This window comes from Camelus dromedarius, chromosome 5 (assembly GCF_036321535.1).
Source record: "Camelus dromedarius isolate mCamDro1 chromosome 5, mCamDro1.pat, whole genome shotgun sequence".
Classification (NCBI taxonomy): Eukaryota; Metazoa; Chordata; class Mammalia; order Artiodactyla; family Camelidae; genus Camelus; species Camelus dromedarius.
In genome coordinates, this window is record NC_087440.1 from 92,506,935 (window position 1) to 92,522,545 (window position 15,611).

The following is a 15,611-nucleotide window of genomic DNA, read 5'->3' on the forward strand; positions in this document are numbered from 1 at the left end:
CGAGGGAAATGGGGTAGCCTGATGGCAACCCAGGGAAAGGGGTGGGAAGGGATAAACTGGACGTTTGAGATTTGCAAATATTAACTAGTATGTGTAAAACAGATAAACAATAAGGTCCTACTGTGTAACACAGGGGGCTAAATTCAGTATCTTGTAGTAACCTATAATGAAAAAGAATATGAAAAGGAATATGTGTATGTATTTGTGTGAGTGAAACATTATGCTGTACACCAGAAATGGACACATTGTAAATTGACTATACTTCAATTAAAAAAAGAAAAAAACAAAAGGAAACAGCAGTGGCTTTAGGGTTGCTTGAGATCAGGAGGGAGGGCAGGCAGGCTCAGGTGAGCAGCTGCCCAGAGCTCCTTTGGCAAGCTGGTTATATGGGGTGTGAAAATGACTGGGCGGAATATTCATTGAGGAGGGAGAGGTTTGGGCTTGTTTTTCCTGGTTTTGTTGGCCCCTAGGCCCCCTTGTCATCTCAAGATGTGCAGTTTCTTGCCACGTGGCCGATGCCTTCCTTCTCATGTCTGTCCGTCTGCTCTGACAAAGGGACACATGGAATTTCGTGGGGTGATGGGAACATTCTGTGTGCTGATGGGGCTTTTCAGTTATGCAGATTTGAGCATTTATCAGAACGCATCAAATGGTCTCCTTAAGATGTGTGTATTTTATGTTGTGTGAGTTTGCCCTAAAAACAATGCACTGCACTCAGCATTCAGGAATGCTGGGGGCCCTGGCACTCTTGCGGGAGTCAGACTTCCCCCCGCAGGACCCGGGCTTCAATTCCTCTTCATCAGAGAAAGATGGGAGAGAGAGGCTTAGGGTGGCGGGCTGGGCTTCTCCGTCCAGCCACCCGCGCTCCCTTCTTGCCCACTCCTCCCACCACCAAGTGCTGCGCTTTTTCCCCTTTTGTCAGAGAAAGCAGTTCCTGGAGCTTAATGCCAGGACCTCGAGCTCGTTAAAGGAAAAGCACCTGGAAATCTGATAAATACCATTTTCAAAATTGAAGCTAGACACCAAAGAGGGTGTGACCTGCCGCGGAGAGCAAGGCAGGAGGCCGAGTCGTTCCCGCTCCGGTCTGGATGCTGAGCTACCCCTCCTGGTGGGTGCCCTGGCCACTCGTTCCCAAGCCTGTCGCGGACCTGATGGTGCCCTGGCTCCTCCATCCCAGACTAGGGGGCGGTACCCAAACTGGGGGGCGGGGCCCAGAGTGGGGGCGGGGCCTAGACTGGCGTAGGGGCGGCTGGAGGGTGGTGCACTAGCTGGGCGGGCGGGGGTCGGGGGGGCGGTGCCCAGGCTCCTAGGTCCCAGACTCCGGGGCGGTGCGCAGCCTGGGCTAGACGCCCAGGCTAGGGGATTGGGTGGGGTGGAGATGGGGTGGAGATGGGCTGCGGAGGGGTGCGAGCCTGGGCTGCGGTCGGTCACGGGACGAGGTGGGCGGCGCGCAGAGGGGGCCGGCGGGGAGTTGGGGGTACTGGCCACAGGGCTTGTGTTTACCCTCCCCTGTCCCTGTCCCTCTGCGGGTGCGCGGGCCCCTGTCTGGCCCGGCGGACCGGAACAGGTCGCCCCTTCCGAGCCGAGGACGCCCACCAAAGCATCTCTTTCCGGCCCCTCCCTGCTACCAGGGGGAGGCCTCCTCCCATTCCTCCTCTGGCCCTCCCTCCCTCCCTCCCTCCGTCTTAAGGCACTCATGGACCAGGGCTGCCCACTCGCTGGACAGCAGACCCCTCAGGATCAAAGGGAAATCCCAGTATCTCAGTCCCCTGCAAAGGGCTGCCCCTGGACACAGACATCCACAGACATTTGTAATAAAAAGGTGACTGCTTTAAAACTGTGATAAAGTCCGGCCCCAGCCCCATCCTCCATCTGAGACAGATGACTGTGTGTCTTGTTGGGCACTGAGCTTTTTCTTCCTGCATTTCCTCCTCTTGGACCATCATCCGCTGGATCCTACCCATCTGCCACATCAAAGTCTCTCTTCCATGGAGTCCCCTGTTCCCTGAGGATCCTCCTCAGCACCTGACCCAGCCTCCTGTCTCAGCTCCGCATGTTGTCGGCTCACCAGAGCTGAGGCTCCTTGTCCTCCAGCCCAGCCTCCACCCGACACTAGGGGTTCTTAACAAACACTGGGAGTGGAATGAACATGGACCAAGCTCCTGGCTTATCTCCGATGCCCAGGTGCCTGGAAACTGCAGGAGGTCGGCATGGCCTGTGGTGTTTCCATTCCTCCTTGACCAGGGACCTCAGCCACAGCTGCACGCGGGCCTTGAGTGCTGCCTTCAAATCTGCACCCTGGCCCCAGCCTGTTTCCATCTAGAGGCTGCCTGGTGATCTCTTAGGCTTTGGGGCAGGGGAGAGAAAGGGTTGGAGGTGGGAAGGTGACAGACATGGATGAGGGCAGAGGAGAGTACACAGCACCTACATTTGGGAAAAGCAGGCAGATGGAGAGACAGAGGCAGGCAGAGAGAAGGAGGATGTGGGTCACGCTGCACAGGCTGCCTTTCCAGAACAGAGGAGCACTGAGAAGGGAGCAAAGAAGGAGGCTCGCTTTTCTCATGTCTGCTGGAGGAACCTCTAGTCCTGCCCTATGGGGTGGGGTGCAGGACCAGCCCTAGCCAAAGGACCCAAGGTGCTGCCCCTCAGGCCCCTCCAGGCCCCTGGCTGGCCCAGCAGGCCATTGGCCAAAGGGACCCTCGAGGGCACCGGGTCCTGTGCGAACACACGTTTGCCACCTGGGGCCCTGTCCTCTAGGTTTGTGGGGAAGGACAGATAATGGGTTTGCTGCCCCTAAGTAGCCGTGCTGAGGCTTCTGCACACAAAGGCATCAACTCCTGGCTCTGCTAGTGCCTGCACTGGGAGACTGAGGGTTTCCTAAAGCTGTTAATCTCTTTCCGGGAAGCAGACAGCAAACCTGAGACCTTGTGGAGCCTCAGCAGCAACATCTGTCAAACGGGAATGGCCATGCTTCTCTCGGGAGTTACTGTGGGAATCAGAGGACTGAAGAGACCAAGGGAGCTCAGGGCTTCTCAGAGAGAACAGACGCTTGTTGGCCTCAGTGGGAGACCCTGTCGAGGACGGGCACCGCCCTGAGAGCGACAGTGTGTCCAGGAGGGAAGGGCCGGGTCAAATTCTGGAGGGTCCGCGGATGCAGCGGGTGACTGATGGCCTTTTCTCTCCTCTCCTCAACACTTCAGATTCATTCCTGCCTGAGGACTTTGGTCTTTTGCCTGGAGTGCCCCCGCCCCTCGCCAGCCGCCCCTCCCCAGACACCGCCCCCACAGCCCCCCTCCTCCCTGGGCTTTGCGCTGTTGGCTCCCTCCTATTGTTTCCGGCTCAGCTCACTTGCCTGCCTCTGCTGGTCGCGTCATCTTACTCTGATTCTCTGGCTAGCTGCACGAGAGCGAGATCTGGGGTCCTGTCTATCCTTTTTGCCTACAAATCCCCGCTCCTATCGTGGTGACCGCGGCAGCTCCACAACTATTTGTTGAGAGAATAAAAGAACGAAATAATAGGGTCTGAGCAGAGTGGCAGAGTGGGGGTGCAGAGGGGATGGACGACAGCACTATTAAAGTAGTAGAATCTTGACCGCCCGTCGGGGGAGCATAAGCATCTGAGGTTTTACACTTGCTTGTGTGATGGGTGAGTGGAAGGAACAGTCACTGAGCCGAGTCAAGGACAGAGAAGGGAGCCTCACTCACCCCACTCCGCTCTCCAGCACATTTTGGTTACAGCTGCCCTGCTGCGCCCAGGTGCCCAGCCCCAAGGTGGTTGATGTCCAAGCTGCACTGGGGCTGAATCACTAAGGGAGTGTAGAGGGTTGTTTGAATCTGATAAATAGTCTCCCTCTGGGCCCAGTGACTGCTGTGTCACCGCAGGAGCTCCCTCACTTTTAGCTCGTTTGGATTTATAAATGAACGCAAAGTAACTGGACCTCTGTGAAAATCTAGGAGCATTTACTTCCTGTTGACAGTAATTGAAGGGTTAAAAGGGCTGCTGGTGCTGGGGTGATAACATCTGAAAAGCACAGCAGTTAGAAGGCAAGTGGGGGTGGGGGGCTGGCACCGGAACCCCTCCCGGTTCATAACGCCACTTGGAACATCTGCAGGCATCTGGGGGGAAGGTGGGATGAGGGGCTTGTTCTTGCAAGCTGGTGGCAGGCAAAGAAAGCTGAGCCTGGCCCACTGAATCAGCATGCATCCTTCGGGCTGGCTGCTGAGTCAGGCCTGCAGAGCTGGCGATGCGGCAGGGTGAGGCCCAGCAGCGCTCTCTGACCTGGAAGGACTGCCCTTCAGGCTGGGGCTGGAGGTCGTGGCACTGCAGCCAGGGGCCTGCACTGGTGATGGCTGCCGGTGGTGGGGTGCGACAGCGTGGGTGGCACCTCTGCTCTTGGCAGGCAGAAGGGGTTATGCATCCCCATCCCTCCCATGAGTCTGGGGCGCAGCTCCTGTGAGGTCTTTGTGGCTGAGGGGAGGGCTCGGAAGGTCCCCTTAGCTCTGATTCTTGGGGAGCCAATGTCCAGGAGCGCGGACGTTCGCGGACCAAGGCCTGGACCAAAGCCTGCAGATTCTTCCTGGAGAAAGGAGAGGCCTCCCGGCTTAGCCTAGCCCCTCCGGACCCTTTCCTTTGGAAGGGCTGGTGAAAGCCCCCTCGCGGTTTCTGGAAAGATTTAAACGAGCACATAAAACACATGAAGACAGGGTTTGCACACTGTAGACATTATTCCTGATGCGAGAGCAGGAGACGGCCGCGACCCGGGCCGGGGACGCGGTGCTGACCCTCAGGCCACTTTCTGGCCCTGCCTGTGGGGAAGGGCAGCCGCCAGGCGCTCGGTGGTCGCCGCGGCCGCCTTCAGAGGGGCCTCACCCCGCCCCCAGCATGGCCCGCGGCGGCCGGCACGGGGCCACGTCCCCGTCTGGGAGGCCGGCTCGGCCGTCCGCAGCTCGCCCAGCGCGCGAAGGCTCCGCGGGGCGGCGTTCCCAGGCTCCTGGCTGTCCCGGGCCGCCCCGCCCCCGGCGGTGGGGCCGGGTGACGTCACGGCAGCGCGCGGCATTGTGGGGCGGGAGCGCCGAGTCGGGGGAGGGACGCGGAGACGCCATTTTCGGCGGCGGGAGCGGCAGAGCCGGAGCCGGCAGGGCGCGGGGCGGCGGCTGCTAGGAGGAGCCGCGGGGGACAGCGCGCGCGGGCGACCGAGGATGCTGCAGGGCGGCCGCGCCGGCGCTCCTCGCTCGTGACTGCGGCGCCGCGCCTGAGGCGGCCGAAGCGGCGGCCCCGGTGGTCCTGCTCCGCGCACGCGCCCGCGGCCTCCGGTGCTGACAGCGCGAGCGCGCGGCCCCACGGGAGCAGCACGGTGAGTCCGCTGCGGGCCCGGGTCCTCCGGCCTCACCCGCGTCCCCTTCCCGCCCCCGGGTCCCTCCCGAGCCCCGCAGGGCCCCTTCCAGGGACGCGGTCCTCGGGCTTTAGCCGGGTCTGTTCCTTCCGTCCCTGGCGCCCTCCCCATCACGTCCGCTCCAGGCTCGGGCCCCCTTCGCGTCTCCATCTCACCGCCGCCCCGCACCCCCGGCCCGGCCCTGCTGCGGGCGGGGGCGGCCGCTCCCGGGAACAGCTGTGGCCCCGGAGCCGCCAGCCGGGGGACGTGTCCGCCCCCGGGAGCGCGTCGCGCGGGGAGGGGGCGGCCGGCCCGGCTCGCTTTGTCCGAATCCTCCCTCTTCCTTCCGGCCCCCGCCCTCTCCGGCGGCACCGCCCTGGGCGGACGCGCCTGTCATGCTCGCGGGCGACCGGCGGCTAGGCGGGTGGGAGGCGTGCGGGGTCCCTGCCACAGGCCGGCTCTCCTCGCCTGCTTCGCGGCCCCTTTCTTTTCATAGCCAGACGCGGAACCCTGTCTCCTCGACAGTGTTCACCGAGGCCGGAGGTGCTCTCGCTGAACTTGCAGCATCCCCGTTCTGGAATACTCACTCGGTTGTCAAATTTGGTGCACCTCTTTCCCCCCAGAATTAAAATACAGCATTAAAGAAGTTAAATTAATGCCTGGTGGATTGGATGGTTTTATAATTTAAGGTTTGTAGATCTAGATAATTTTGTGTTACAGTTTTTGTATTGTTGCTGCCTTGTACTGTTTCGTTATTTAAACAGCATATTTAGAGTTTAACACGAGCGTTTAATAAGGAGGACTTGAAAAAAATGTTTTTTAAAAAAGTGTGAGAATAGCAAAATTTCTGACACACCACTTAAACTGTTATGTGGAAGAGCAGTTGGTTTCTCTGATTCTTTGCATTAAATTTCAAGGCTTTTTTTTTTTTTGTACAGCATGACTAAGCCATTGATCAGAATCCTTAGCTCAGAATATATTATAATAACTCAGTGAAAAACCTGTTAGAAATTGGAGCAACCTCCTTAAATCTCATAATCTTATTACAGTTCTGGATGTATTTATTTTAGGGAATGGCAGCAAGCCTTAGCTAAGGTGGGAAATTTGATTCATTGTTCTGTTTCCTAAGTATATCTAAGAGTACAATGATACTAAATATTAAAAATCTCAGATTGTGTGGGATTATATGTGGGAGGGTAAGGTCTCTTAAGAGCCAGTTTCTCCAAGTCGTCAAAGAATGCAACCTCATGTTGCAGTGGAGCCTGGCAGCCCTGTGGTGTTACTGAGGGGTGTGGACAGCCTAGGGTGGTAACCTCACTGCAGCCTGGCTCCTTCACCTCGCTTGGCAGTGTCTTCTAAAAATACTGTAAACAGTGTAATAAAGGAAGAAAGACGTGGATGGGAATCAGTACAGTGATTATTGCCAGCAAGGAGCAAGGATGTGCTGCTGGGGAGGGGCACACAGTATTCTAAATACTTTATGGTAAGTAAAAACTCATCTGCTGTTACCTTAAATCACATATTCTTTTAAAAAAGTTAGACCTTCTTAAATATGTTTCATAATGTTGAAAAACAGATGTCAGTGTGTAGCTTTCCGTATGGGGTTATAAACTGTCTTAAAACATAATTGTATGAAAAGAAAACTAGAAACAGAAAAGTCAAAAGTTGAATAAAACATAGGATTTGTATAACCTGGAAACATAATGGAATATGATAAGAAACTAGAACTTTGTATAACAAAGAAGTGATCAGTAACATCCTAAGCAGAAGTACAGGAAAGCTTGAAGTGTTAATTTCAGGGCATGGAATAAAAATGATTAGCCTGTTTAGAACAGGAAAGCAAGGTCTTAAATGTCTGCTGAGAACCAGCTGAATGGCAGGTGCTGTGGATGCCGGGTAGTCACTTTCCTCAAGGACCACTGGTCAGGTTAAATACTGTGCTGAGTGCTCTGAGGAGATTATTCTGGCTGTGAGACTTGAAGACTTGGGGTGGGACTGGGAGTGGTGGTTCTAGAGGACAGAAGCCCTGAGGTGGTGCTGTGGAGTTGGGAAGGGGAGACGTGGAAAGGCTTTGTACAGCGCGTCCAGGGGTTTGCTTTCACCCTAAAGGTAGGAAGGGGGACAGGAGGATTCTAAGAAGTGAGGTGGCATCTTAGGAAGAGCATAGATGCCTAGTGTGGCAGGTGCTTTGAGCTGAGAGAGACTGGTTAGGAAGCCATTAACCCCAAGTGAGGACTGAGAGCTGAGTCAGGGCAGTTGCCAGAGGAACAGGTGAATTGGAGAGGGATGGAAGGGTTAGTATGGCCCTGACTTGGGACTGAATAGACTGGGGGAAGGTGGGGCTGCAGGCGGAGGCTGTAGGCAGCGTTCAAAATCTGCGCCAACTACTGCAGTGTTAAGTTGGATCCTGTCACTCCTCTGCTAAAGTTTTTGCCCATGTCCTGTGAGCACCCCTACCCCATCTTTCCCCTCTTCCTACTCACGCCCTCATTCAGGTACACCCAAGTAGATCCTGAGCCTGCTTTCCTGGGTATCAGTGTGTCCTTGCTGCCCCTGGCGCTCCTTAACACTTCTCACTACCTGCAATACTGCATTACTTAATTACTTTCTTATGTAGTTGCATTCAGGGTCTCCGCAAGGGCAGGGCGGAGATTTTCTGTCTGTTGTGTTCAGTGTCAGTGCTTGGCACATAATAAGCACTTCAATGTTTACTGAAGGAATGCATCTGGAATTGCTTCCTTGTCTCTAACTTGGGTGACTCACTGGCAGGTGACACCCACCAAGATGGGGAAATGGGAGAAGATGGTGAGCTTGGGTTTGGTTAGATTAAGTCCAAAATGCTTGTGTGGTGGTCAAGTGGATTAGTGGGCAGTTGGAGATTCAGGCCTGGAGCTCAAGACAAAGACTTGGGCTGGAGATAAAGATTTGAGAGACCTCAGCCTGTGTGGAAAGCCAGTGGCCTTGTTCATAATGACCTCTCCAAGAGAGCTTCTGACACTTTGGTGGAGGCCTGGGGAGTGGCCCTCAGGGTGGGAGGAGTGCCCTGGGACACAAGGAATAGGAGGAGGGCAGTATCAAGTTGGCTGAGAGCTGAAGGAAGATTGGGACAGAAAAATCTGTTGAATTTGGCTTCTGGCAGGTCATTAGTGACCTTTTAAGCTTTTCTTGAAAATATTACCTTCTAAGGCAGGAGGGCTAATTCAGAGATGACCTGCATTTTTTCTCCCACGTCATCCTTGTGTCATTCTGCCCTGTAGCCTCCTGGTTAATATACTCTTACATCAAAAATGAATTATAATGGTGAATTTAGCACTGTACCAGATAAAATTGGTGCGGTAATCACCGCCATTCTACTGCTGAGGAAATTGAGAATTAGGAGGGCAAGCTCTGTACCAGAAGAATATGGCTGTGGAGTCAGGCTTCTAACTCGTCTTTTTGCTTGCATGTTTCTAGCTTTGAACCACCTTGCTGTCATGAATCACGTTAATGCCAAGCTCAGTTCTCCAGCTGCCTTCACCTGGGAAACCCTTGCCAGACTCTTCTATCTCAAAAGCCCACGTGCTGCAGGACGGTCATGGTCACTCCTTGGGGTTGTTCTAGTGTGTAGTGTCTCAGTCACCATATTGGTTTGTGGCATTTGTGTTCTTCACAGAGGCTGGCATAGGCTACATGGGGAAAGTTGATTCTTTGTTCTTAGGGTGAGTAGGTGGTGTGTTTTAAATTCACTTATTCTGTCCATTTAAACACGATTTGTATTATTGGGGGAGGGTATAGCTCAGGGGTAGAGCACATGCTTAGCATGCATGAGGTCCTGTGTTCAATCCCCAGTGCCTCCATTTAATGAATGAATAAATGATGTGATTACCTCCCTCTCCCCACATAAATTTAAAAAAAAATGATTTGTATTATCGACCAAACAGAGGGGAAATATGTTAATTTCTATTCTTTTTAAATTGTGGTTAAAAAAGCCCCAAATTTACCATCTTAACCATTTTTAAATGTACAATTCAATAGTTTCAAATATATTTACATTGTTGTGCAATAGATCTCTAGAAGTTTTTCATCTTCCAAAACTAAAACACTGTACCTATTAAATAACTCTTCAGTTCCCACCCTCCCCTTGGCCCCTGGCAAGCCCCATTCTGTTTCCTGTTTTCTGTGAATTTATTTATTTATTGGGGGGGGGTTGGGTTTATTTATTTATGTTTGGAGGAGGTACTGGGAAATGAACCCAGGACCTTGTGCATGCTAAACATGCGCTCTACCACTTGAGCTGTACCCTCTGTCACTGTTTCTATGAATTTAACTTCTGTAGATACCTCGTGTAACTGGAATCATACAGCATTTGTCTTTTTGTGGCTGGCTTATTTCACTTGGCATAATGTCCTCAGGATTCATCCATAATTTCTATTTTTTTTACTAAAGTATCATTACGTTCCAAAGCTTTTTTTGTGTGACATTTATGTTAGTTTTCTATTTACCGTATAATAAATTACTGCAAATCTAGTGGCTTAAAACAATACCAGTTGTTACTTCACAGTTTCCGTGGGTGAGGGATGCAGGCATGGCCTGGCTGGGTCCTCTGCTCAGGGCTGGAGGCTGCAGTTGTGTGTTGGGCTGTAGTTCTCTTCCAGAGCTCTGGGTGCTCTTGCAAGCTTGTGTGGTTGTGGCAGAATTCAGTTCTTTTGGTTTTAGGACTGATGTCCTGTTTTTTTTGCTGGCTGGCTGTCAGCTGGGGGCTCTCTTAGCTCCCAGAGGTGGCATGTACTCTCCCCACCAGCAATACTGATTTCTATAACTATGGGTTACTTCTTTCTGTCTGTTGTAGAATTTCATATAAATGAGATTATTTTAAATATAAAATAATTTTTTTTTTGCATCCAGCTTCTTTAACTCGGCATAACCATTTAAAATTCAGCACATGCAAACAGTGTGTGTCAGTGGTTTGTTCCTTTCTATTCTTGAGTAGTGTTCTTGTGTGACTCCACCACCATCTAGTCATTCTCCTGATGCACATCTGGGGTGGGGGACACTCATTCTTGTACGAGGCTGTGTGGACGTACATTTTCATTTCTTCTGTGTAAACACCTAGGAGTGGAATCGCTCGTAGGGTAGTTGTAGGATTGACTGTTAAAGACACTGCCAGTTTTCCAAAGTGGCTGTGCGTTCTACACTGCTACCAGTGTTCAGTTGCTCATACCCTCTCCAGCTTCCGGTGTTGTCTGTCTGCATCGTCGCTGCTGCTGTGTAGGGGCCTCTTGTTGTGGGTTCAGTGAGCATTTCCCTGATGGCTAATGGTGAGGAGAGCTTATGTGCTTATTGGCCTCTTCTGAAGTGTCTGTTAAGTCTTCTGCCCACTTAAAAAATTGGATTGTCTCTTTATTATTGATTGTAGGAGTTCTTTATGTATTTGAGTTCATGTCTTCTGTCATATGTTGGGAATATTGTTTCCCAATCTGGGGCTTAAATTTTTTTTTTTTGGCTGTGCCTTTTAATAATCAGTAGTTTAAAATTTTGAAGTCCACTTTATCAGTTTTTTTGAATGATTCCTGCTATCTGTTGTCTTCTCTGTTTTTAAATCATTAAAAATGTATACTCTGTTCAGAAAACTCATGATACAGAAAGATGTAAAAGTGTAAGTGAGTTGTCTCTTTCCCCATTTCTTCTCTCCAAAGAGAATTGATTTTTTAAAATGTTTTATTTGCTTTTCCTTAGTTAGGAAAGAAAATTATTCCATATACATATTACTGATTAGCACTTAAACAGATATATTTAGTCTTATGGTATTATGTTAGTCTGCTGACATTTTTCATTTTGAAGTAAAATGCGTTTTTTTAAACCACAGAAATACTCTCCATGTATGTACTCTTTTGCCCCAGTCGCCCACAGCACCTGTTACGTACTCTTAGTCACACTGTCCCACAAAGCTGTTTTTCCTTTCTTCTTGCTCAGCTGAGGACTAGTAATGGAGACATCTGCTCATTTGGGCTTGCTCATCCTTGTTTTAGGAAAAAGCATATTCACCTATATTTTCATGTAGTACCCTTCCCTGTAGTTTCTCATGCTTGCAGCTTGCATCCAAAGGGATGGACCTGCAGTCCCACTGCCAATTAAATGACCTCAGTCCACTCCCTGGCCCTGGCCTGGAGCCCTGCCCAGGGGCAGGGTAGGCACTTCACCAGCTGGTGGGGATCAGGGCCCTCTTACAAAATTCTTCCCACAGGTAGAGTGGGTAGGTTATTGCAGAGTCAGAGGATCTCTGTACGTAGAGGTGACCGATTTTAAAACAGATCCACACTCAGTCAACTTCCTGAGCAGGGCTGTGGGGAAAAGTACCCAAGCGATTGCCTTCATTTCTCTAATTCTGCAAGGTGTCTACCATAGACTCACTCAAGAGGCAGGTTCAGGCTTTTGTTTTATCCAGTGATTTATACAGTTTTGGGATGGAAACAAATTCAGAATAGATACTGTAACTATGGAGTCTTTATTTTTAAAATATTTCACTTTATAGATTTTTCTGATTTTTAGGCCAGCAGAATCGATTCATTCAGTTTATTCTAGTGATCGAAGTTTAGAAGAGGAGATAAAAGGATTAGACAAGGTTAGATCAGATTAGATGAAGATTAGATCAGAGGAGATACCCTGGATCTAGTAGTAAGTGATGAGTCAATAAAATTTCCACTCTGTAGCTGTGACAGGCTCTGGCATCGGGTCTCCCAGCCGCCTATGTCAGCTCATGGCCCTGAGATGGTGTTTCTGGTCGGGAGGTTCCTGACACAGCATGTCTCCCCGAGGAGAATAGAGTGCTTCTTAAGGGGGAGAAGGTAGGCCACGGACAGCTGGACAGAACAGATGTGTTGGAATGTATGGTGTTACATATAGAAAACAAACTCGCTCACTGTTGTAATACAGACGATGTAGGGGTGTGACATTTGTGCTTTTATCCAAAGAGATCATGGTTTGAAAAATATTGAGACCCTTCAGGAGAGCTTTTTGGATTTTGCTCAAATATGAACCTTAACTTTGTTATATGAGCTGGGGAGTGACATGCCTCCTCTCTGCTTGCCTTCTCTTGTCCCCACCAAAACAAAAACCAACCATCCCTGGAAATTCAAGAATTTTTGTTTTGTGTCACCTCTTTTTAAGTAAGTTGTAATCTCCCCTTTGATTCTACAGTGTATAATTTTTGTTCTGAAATTTCAGAACCAAAGAGTATGTACATTTTATTTCTAATATTACTATTGGTTACTTTGTATTACTTTGCAGTAGATAATGTATATTTGGAAATTTCTAAATATATTGAAAAGGGTTTGAGTTTTTTTGTTGTTTATCAAAAGGGGAGCATAGGATAAAAAGATTGAGAAATGAAGCTTTCTTTGACTCCTTAACAAAGCTAAAGGGGTTTTGTGTTTTGTTTTTCTTTGATCTGTATCATTTAATTTTAAAATTTCTGGTTATATTTTATTGCAACATGATTCATGTATGAGAAAATTTACAGGGTTGTGCAACTATCTGATTCAGAACATTTTCATCACCCCCAAAAGAAACCCTGTATCCATTAGCAGTCATTCCCCATCCTTCCCTCCAGCCTTTGGCAACTACTAACACTAACAGAAAGTATTCTGTCTCCATGGACTTTTTGTATAAATAGAATTATGCAACATGTGGCCTTTCGTGTCTGACTTCGTTCAGTTAGTAGTGTTGTCTGTGTTGTAGCATGTGGTGACATTTTGTTCCTTTTTATCACCAAATAATATTCCGCTATATGGATATACTACATTTTGTTTACCCATTGTTTAGTCAGTGGACATTTGGGTTATTTCTGCATTTTGACTCTTACGAATAGTGCCAAAATATTTGTGTACAAGGTTTACCTTTGTCTAGCATTTTACTTTTTTGGACCATTCGTATATAAGTTTTTACATAAACATGTTTTCAGTTTTTTGGGGTGTGTGTATATATATATATATACATATATATATATATATACACACACATACATACACATACATGTACATATATACATATGTACATACATACATACCCAGGAGTGGAATTTAATTTTTAAAGTTTAATACCTGTATCATTTAACCCACAACACACTAATCTTGAGTTCCAAGATACTGGATGTCTTAGTTCGTTCAGACTGCTGTAATAAAATGCCATAAACTAGGTGACTTATAAACAGCAGGAATGTATTTCTCACAGTTCTGGAGACTGGGAAGTCCAGGGTCATGGTGCCGGCAGATTCAGTGTCTGGCGAGGGCCTGCTGTGGTTTCATAGGTGGTGTCTCCCTGCTGTGTCCTCACTGGTGGAAGGGGCTATGGAGCTCCCTGGGGTTTCTTTTATAAGAGCACTAATCCCATTCACAAGGTTCCACCCTCAAGCACCTCCCAAAAGCCCCACCTCCAGGTACCATCACCTTAGGGGCTAGGTTTCAACATGTGAATTCAGGGTCAGGGGTACCAACTTTCAGACCAAATATTTATTTCTCTGAATACAGCTTGGGTTTTCTAGACTAAGTGAGGCTCCCTGTCTGCTTCTCCTTGCCCCTCCCTCCACTTCAGGACCCCCTCCACCCCCATGCCTAGTGCTCATCAGAGCTTATGTCTGAGCAGAGATGGATGGGCTGTGTGGCCTGGGCAGCTGCCAGGGTTTCCCACTGGATCAGCTCAGGTAGCTCTTGGAAGAACATCTCAAATGTGATTTTCTGCTACCATTCTTTGCGAGGTAAAGACCTCTGTGCTCTCCCTCCATCTTACCGTTTTCCTGTGCTACTCTTCGCTGTTTGTAGGAACTTCATTCCACATCCAGAAATGTCAGAATAACTCACATTTCTTTCTTGGTCATTACTCACTCTGTGCATGGAGGCCTGATGCTTCCCCCTACCAACATTTCTGTTTTAAAAAATTGATATATGTGTTGCCGATAGATACAACCAGTGTTCAAGGTTCTTGTCCCATCCCAGAAAGAATTCAGAGACAAGACAGAGTGGTTAAAAAAAGTAAAGTGAAGATTGATTAAAGGGTGGATTGTATACTCTCAAGGGGAGAGCGGGCAGGCTCAGGGGAGCAGCTGCCCTGAGTTTCTTTGGCAACTTAGCTACATAGGGTGTAATAATGAATGGGCGGAATATTCATTGAGGAGGGAAGGGTTTGGGGTCGTATTCCCTGATTATCATCCCAACTCCACCTTCCCAAAGGGAGGAGGGATTTTTGTCCTTATTTAGCCTGGATCAGAAGTGTCACAGCGTCTGTGCTTGATGGCTACTTCTGATCCCCAAGGCTAATTTTATTGAAATGAGGGCATAATGAGCAAAAGGTCACATTCCGACACTGGAGATTCCTGCCTTTTCTCATCTTTCTTTGTTCTTCTCCAGGCCACTTGTCACCCCAAAAAGCATGATCCCTTATCAGCCCAAAGGCTCCTGCTTTTCCTTCTCTGCCCAGGGACCCCTGCTGCTCACGTGATGTGTGGTTCCCTGCATTTGGCCCGTGCCCCTCCTTTCTGCCCAGTTCCTGCCGTTTGGTCTGTGTACCCCTTTCTCTGCTCATATCTAGCTGTCTGCCTGCTCTAACAGAAATTCATGTAACATAAAATTTGCCATTTTAAAGGGTACAATTGAGTGATTTTTTTTTTCTTAGTATATTCTCTATGTTGGGCAACCACCACCACCACTAATCAGATTCCACACATTCCCTTTTGAGTGCGTGGCTTGTTTATTTGTTTGTTTTTAAACTTTCTTTACTGTGAGTTTTTTACTCCCTCATGGCAGAATCTCACATAATAAAACCAGGGGAGGCAAAGTGACCAAGATGACGATGCTCTTTCCTTCTCTGGCTTTTGTTAAAAATTTTTGAGAGAAGGGGAAGTTTGTGGTAAAATTTGTCAAGTTATTGAAAATTGTATTCCTTGCTAATTAGTAGGATGTTTGATTTTGTGTGTGTGTGTAATCTCATTGTCTGTGGTCCAAAGGGAGTATAAACATATGAAATGATCAGGTGGTGGAGAGAGAAACAAGATCATTACATGAAAATTAATAATCTTGACAAAAACTCAGTCTGTATGATCTAGAGTAATCTTTGAATCTTTGTCTTTAGAATCTAACTAGTTCTGCTTTAATTTTTTGGTCTTATAAAATATTCATTGTATTCAGTGTTTCTATTCTTGCCTCAGTGTTAGGTTGGCCTATTTTTATTGTGGCAGAAATGCCAAATTCTTTCTATATTTGAGTGTTGT

General features: G+C 48.9%; 1 protein-coding gene across 2 annotated transcripts in view; it reads left to right on the forward strand.

Moving 5' to 3' along the window:
- The first annotated feature begins 5,098 nt into the window (after positions 1-5,098).
- The window catches only part of KLC1 (kinesin light chain 1), a 52,257-nt gene continuing 41,744 nt past the window's right edge, over positions 5,099-15,611 (forward strand). Inside the window, exon 1 of one of the 2 annotated variants that reach the window (XM_031454405.2) lies at positions 5,099-5,353. The gene's annotated coding sequence lies outside the window, so the exon portion shown is untranslated. Of the gene's footprint in view, positions 5,354-5,988; positions 6,061-15,611 lie in introns of those variants that run through there. The other variant, XM_064486288.1, reaches the window with a different exon arrangement.